We start from the raw sequence: 7,055 nt of genomic DNA, 5'->3' as shown, positions 1-7,055 counted from the left end.
GCATTTTTGCTAGGAAGATGGCTCAGCACTTAAAGGCTCTTATTTGCAAAGCCTGATGGCCTGGGTTCAATTCCCGAGCTACTTGAATGAGAAAAATAAATATAAAAATATATAAAAAACAGCGCATAGATGCATGTTAAAATGTGTACGGGTGCACATGGAAACCAGACGTTGACATCGGGGTTACTGTTCAGCTGTTCCCCGCCTTCTTCTTCTGTGTCGTTGTTTGGTCTTTCTTGTTTTTTCGAGGCAGTGTTTCCCTGTAGCTCAGGCTGACCTGGAATTCACTATGTAGTCTCAGGGTGGCCTCGAACTCACAACGATCCTCCAACCTCTGCCTCCTGAGTGCTGGGGTTGAAGGCGTGTCTTTAAGACAGAGTCTCTTGCTGAAACTAGAGCTCCTTAATTGAACTCGAAGAGTGCACAGACATGCCCAGCGCTTGATTCGGACGCCAGGGACCCAGACTCAAGTCCTTACGCTTAATGTGGCAAGCCTTTGACCCCACTGAGCCATGTCCCCAGCCCTTGCAGGACTTTCATACATCACGACCCATTTTTCTGAAGACAGATGTAATCAGTCTGTAGCTTTCCAAATGTTCACACTTCAGAATGTCACGTAGACTTCTGGGCAAAGCACCCCAAGGACAAAATCCCGCAGTGTCCCCAACAGCAAACAAAGCTCTTGCTGAAAGGACACAGACGCCCAGGAAAGCACAGGCCACATCCTGTTCCCTAGGAAGGTTCTGGAACAGGCTGGCTTTCAAGAACTACTAAAATAATATACCCGTTAAAATAAGATTGCCATTCAGCATGGCAGATTAATTTTATACCTTGATGAAGCAGATTTCATTTTCACAGCATTACCTAAAAACAAAAATGACTTAAACTGTTCCTCTGCTCATAGACTGAGCTTGCACAGTGTTTACAGCCTCGACCTAGCCCAAGGTTATTTTTAAAACATGAATAGTAATATTATCTTGACCCCAAGTTTTCTTCACTTTTTTTTAGATTTTACTTTTATTTATTTATTAATTAGAGAGAGAGAGAGAGAATGGGCATGCCAAGGCCTCCAGCCACTGCAAATGAACTCCAGTTGCATGCGCCCCCTTGTGCATCTGGCTAATGTGGGACCTGGGGAATCAAACCAGGGTCCTTAGGTTTCTAAGGCAAATGCCTTAAATGTAAGCCATTTCCCCATCCCAAGTTTTTTGACTATATACTCTAGAGGCCTTTCTCTCAAAAGAAGCCAGTTAGCAAAGTTCTGGTAAAGTCCACTGGCTCGCTGGGCTTGGGACATAGGCTGAAGGTTATAGCCAGTGACGCTTGAAGGTAGAACTGGTCAGTTACTCCAGCCAGAAGAGTCATTTTGAAAGGAAGTAATCTCTGATATTGGAAGAGGAGCAGTTTATCAGACAGAGAGGATGGCAGGGCAAGAGAAAGGTCTGAGGCTAAGTGAATATGCTTGTTTCCCTGTACTAGCAGTCTGGTGGATTTCCTTCCAGGCTTTTTTCTGTTGTGAGCAGACTTAGGAAAATCTATGAATGTGCTGGAGCATCACCTTGTTTGAGATAAAGCTGGGCTCCCTGGGTTAGGGGACAGCTTAGTGGGACTCACTGGTAGAGACCACATTCTTCATCACGAATAAGACCACTGCTCCCACCATTCTCTCTTCTTTTTTTTTTTTTTAATTTATTTATTTTTTTTATTTTTTGAGGTAGGGTCTCACTCGAGCTCAGGCTGACTTGGAATTCATTGTGTAGTCTCAGGGTGGCCTCAAACTCAAAGTGATCCTCCTACCTCTGCCTCCCGAGTGCTGGTATTAAAGGCGTGCACCACCACGTTTCCAATCTCAGCACCAATTAAAAGCAGACAGGAAGCTGGGCGTAGTGGCGCACACCTTTAATCCCCGCACTTGGGAGGCAAAGGTAGGAGGATTGTTGTGAGTTCGAGGCCAGCCTGAGACTCCATAGTGAATTCCAGGTCAGCCTGGGCTCGAGTGAGACCCTACTTTGAAAAACCAAAAAAAAAAAAAAAAAGGAAGACAGGAAGGAGAGAGGAAGAGAGGGAGGGAGGGAAGAAGGAAAGAGGGGAAGGAAGGCTGAGTGAGACTAGAGTCCAGGTTTCTTTATTTCTAACAGGTAGCATTCTGCGTTGGGACCAAGAAAAAAAAAAAAAAAAAAGAACAGAGTTTCTCAAAGAAAGATGGAGGGACAGGTGTAGCCCTGGGGACCAGCATTGGATTCCACATCAATCTTTTGAGAGAGGACATCATTCTGAACAGATAAATTCTGAGATGACCCTGCCACATTCCTTAGCACATCCCAACACAGTCCTGGGCAACAGCATGTTCTCAACGGATACATGTTCACTGGAATCTAGGCTACAAGTGCGTTTTCACCAGGCTTTTGCAGTTCATACATACATATATACAAGTATGTATGTACATATATATATATATGTATGTATGTATGTATGTATGTATGTATGTATGTATGTATGAATGTATGTATGTATCTATCTATCTATCTATCTGAGAAGATTGTCATGTTGGTAAAGAAGTCAATGCCTTTGTGCTTTGGACATGCTTAAAATCATCCTTGGGCTGGAGAGATGGCTTAGCAGTTAAGGCACTTGCCTGCAAAGTCTAAGGACCCAGGTTCCATTCCCCAGGACCCCCATAAGCCAGATGCACGAGGTGGCACATGTGTCTGGAGTTGGTTTGCAGTGGCCAGAGGGATTGGTTTGCCCATTCTCTCTCTCTATCTCTTTCTCTCTGTCTCAAATAAATAAATAAACAGCCAGGCATGGTGGCACATGCCTTTAATCCCAGCATTCAGGAGGCAGAGGTAGGAGGATCGCCTGTGATTCTCAGGTTCACAGCATTCCTCTTTCATGTCCTCATGGTCAGTTCTCATACAGAGCCAGGACTCCTGTGTACCTAGAAAAACAAGATGGACGTGTGTGTGTGTGTTTGTGGTAGGTGGCTTTGCCACTGTTCCTCATTCTGTTATGTCACTCCCTTCTGGGACATCAGATACTCAAGCTCCTCTGTAAAGAGGAACACGTGGAAATCAAGTGAAGTCTCCTGGCAACAGCTCCTGGCTTGCCAACTGCCTGTGGGTCAACTTTCACTTCAGAGAAGCCTGTTTATGATGTCAATTGCAAGTGACTTTGGAGTGAACCTAAACAGCCCAGCCAGGCTGGTCTCAAACTCCTGACTCTTGGCTACTGTGAGAAATAACACGTGTATTTTTATATTTTATTCATTTGTTTGTAAGCAGAGAGCTACAGCCAGCTAGAGACAGAGGGACTGTGTGTGTATGGGTGTGCCAGGGCCTCTAGCCAATGCAAATGAACTCCAGATGCATGCACCACTTTGTGCATCTGACTTAATGGGTACTGGGGAATCAAGACCAGGTTGTTAGATTTTGTGGGCAAGCTCCTTAACTGCTGAGCCATCTCTCCAGCCCACATATTGTTTTAAATCACTGAATTTGAGGATTATTTGTTACATAGCTAGTAGTAGCTAATATAAAAGCTCAGCCAAACTGTTCCCTAACACCTGGCCCAGATTTACTGTGAGAAGTGTTTTAAGCCATCAAGATTTTGGATTATTGGTTACACAGCCATAACTGAACAGTTAAAACTTAGCAATTTATTCTGAAATACTAAGTCATATATTTTTCTAATTCTCTTCTTCCTGTTGGGGCTATTACTCTGAAGAAATCATATTTTAAGGAATTTTTATTTCTAATAATAACACGACATATGTCTTCAGACAGTGAGATCTTTGTTTCAGAGAAAACTAGAAACAGTGTTTTCTCTGTGAGGAAAAAGACAGGAGAGAAAACTGAGGTCATTTTATCTTATTTTGTCATCTTATTCTATTTTTTTGCAAAGGAAAATAAAGTGACAGGGAGGCAACATCTCTCTGCCCCAGCCAACGGGTTTCGCTTCTAAAAGGTAAGCCTTAGAAAACACATTTAATAAAAAAAATACCGTTGTTCTATATTTTAGAACTTCCGTTGTTTACTTTTGCTAAGTAATCTGTTGAGAAAAGGCATGCTACTGCAGTATTTTTGGTTACGCAAACGCTCCATTAATTGCTAAAGGAAGGGGTTTTTGGAAGCACTCATACTAATATTTGCTTTCCTGAGCTTTAGTTCCTTTAATACCTGTTCTGGGGATTCAAAGAGCTCCAGATGGGGGAGAAAGAAAGAGAAATAGCCTAAAAAAAAAAAAAAGCTATTTTTAGGAAATGTTAAGTAAATCTAGTCACTCTGGGAGTTTAACAATGAATGATCTGTTAATATCAAGAATGTCACAATTTAGTAGGAATAAATGTGAATATAACCCCCCTTTAATTACAGGATTAAAAAAATCTTATCAAGTAAAATATCATTGTCACTTATTTATTTGAGGGGTGAGAGAGACAGAGAGAGAGAGAGAATGGGTGTGCCAGGGCCTCTAGCCCCTGCAAGCAAACTCTAGATGCATGTGGCATCATATGCATCTGGCTTACGTGGGTCCTGGGGAATTGAACCTGGGTTCTTAGACTTCACAGACAAGCCCGTTAACCACTAAACCATTTCTCCAACCCATCAGTGTCATTTAGAAAGTCTGTGAATCTGTCCCAGGTGTCTCTGTGGGGAGGGATGGTAAAAATATTCTAAAAATGGGATTACAAAGTTGGTGCATAACTCAGTACATATATTAAAAACCATTAGCTTGTATCCTATGACATGGGTGAAAATTGTGATAACTCAACTGTACATCAGTAAAGCTGTTGTTGAAAACTGTAATCGATGACCACGAAAGCATTCAGGTAGCGTAAGGTGCAGAAAGTCACCCAAAGAGAAAGGTTCGCCTGACCCTGTGCTCAGGGAATCAACTTGAACTTGCAGCTAGAACAAACGTGGTGATAATTTACAGACGTCCACTGCGGCCTCTAAGGTGACTGCGTGCTTCGAAGTGCAAAAGGCACATTGTTCCTATGCTGAAGCCACAGCAAAAGCCTTAGTTAGCTCACGCTTTAATTCTTTAAAAGATCTCCAAAAGCCCTTACTTCCTACAGGTTACTTAGCCATACGGCAGTCACTTTTTACTATTAATTTTTAAATATACAACAGTGCCTCTTTCTAGCATTAATTTTTAGGTTAGTGTACAAAGTAATGGGTTTCATCAACACATCTTCATACATAAGCATCATTACACGTCACTCTCGTTTATTCCCCTCCCCCACTGCCCTCAGCCTGCCCCTCCCCCTCCAGCTGATTTCTTTTGTTCCTCCAGTCAGACCTTTCTTTTTAAAAAAATATTTATTTATTTATTTGAGAGAGAGAGAGAGATAAAAAAAAATGGGTGCACCAGGGCTTCTAGCCACTGTAAATAAACTTCAGATGCATGTGCCACTTTGTACATCTGACTTTACATGGGTGCTGGGGAATTGAACCTGGGTCCTTTGGCTTTGCAGGCAAGTGCCTTAACCACTAAGCCATCTCTCCAGCCCCTACTTCTGCTTTCTTAGCATGCATTCCATAGCTGTCTCATCTCCACCACTCTTAAGATCTCTCCTTCCCTGCTCATGACCAGCACACACACATATGAACATGCACACATATATAATTTTCAATCTGTATTCTGCACATACGCCAAAATATGCAGTATTCATATTTCTGAGTCTGCCTTGTTTTGCTCATTTCTTTATTGGTGTGTGTATATGTCCAGGGGCCTACAAGCTTCAGGAGTCTCCTGGCTCGGCCTCCCATGGCTGTAGGTGGGTAATCATCTGACTTTATGTGGGTGCTGGGAAACTGAAGCCCGGATGTCAGACTTTGCTAGCAAATGTCTTTAACTCTTGAGCCTTTTCTCCAGCCCCCCACAACAGTCACTCTTAACTGAGTTCATGTTTGCTTAGTTTAGTTTCTGCTTTTCTTTTAACTTTTGGCAATCTAACAACAAAAAAAAAAAACCTCTTTTAAGTAGATTTTTATGGACTGCCTATAATGTAAATGTTTTTGAAGGAAGAAAAGGTTAAGTTGTTAAGTAAAAGGTCAAAGATAATTACAGACATGCTAATTATAGCTCTATGTTTAAAACTTAATAAATCAGGTCTTTTGTTATTAAACAGCTCGGATTCTCATTGGAGTGATAGGTCAACACACACACACACACACACATTGTTCTCTTTGTGATCTAAGGGCCTCACACATACTAGATAAGTGTTAGCATGTACCATTGAAGAAGTGTAACTTTCGTTTCTCTTTCTTTTTTTATGCAGTTCTGGGGTCCAAATCAGAGCCTTGCACACAGGCAAGTGTTCTCTCCCGGGGCTACACCCCAAGCTCCAGACAAATTGTAGCTTTGCGGTGACTGTCACTACATGACTATGCATGGGTGAAAATTTATTGAACTGTACACTGAAAAGGGGTGATGTTTAATGTAAGCAAATTATGCCTACATGTGATAAAATGTAATGAAATATATAAGCATTTCATATATTGCTTAATGATTCAGATCAGAAAGGATGCTGTTAGAGTGAACTCCAAGTTCCTAAGGGTTGGCAGCCCTCATGTCACAGCTGGGCATGGCCCTGTGTGCTGTAACCCTAACTCTGGGGTGGAGGAGGCAGGAGGGTCTCCGGAGATCACAGGCTTGCTGGCCTAGCCAGATTGCTGAGCTTCTGATTCAGCGAGAGACCATGTCTCAAAGGAGAAGGGGGAGGATGATTGACGAAGATGTCGTTACCCTCTGGCCTCCACACACGCCCATGCACACACGTACATGCACACACAGAAATACATACATGCAACACACACAAGTTATAAGGAAGGCCTTCAATTGCTACACACACACACACCACACACACACACGCACACATACATGCATGCGCGCACACACACACACAAAGTGATGAGGAAATGATAGCCATTCAATTATTTTAAATGACAAGTGCAGAAGAATTTCCACTTACCACTGCAAGGCTTGGAGGCATAATTTGATTAAATTTCCATGACTTTAAGATGACATCGATTGTGGTTGTGATAACGTCCACA

This window comes from Jaculus jaculus, chromosome 22 (genome assembly GCF_020740685.1).
Source record: "Jaculus jaculus isolate mJacJac1 chromosome 22, mJacJac1.mat.Y.cur, whole genome shotgun sequence".
Lineage (NCBI taxonomy): Eukaryota > Metazoa > Chordata > Mammalia > Rodentia > Dipodidae > Jaculus > Jaculus jaculus.
This window is presented reverse-complemented; position numbering follows the sequence as displayed.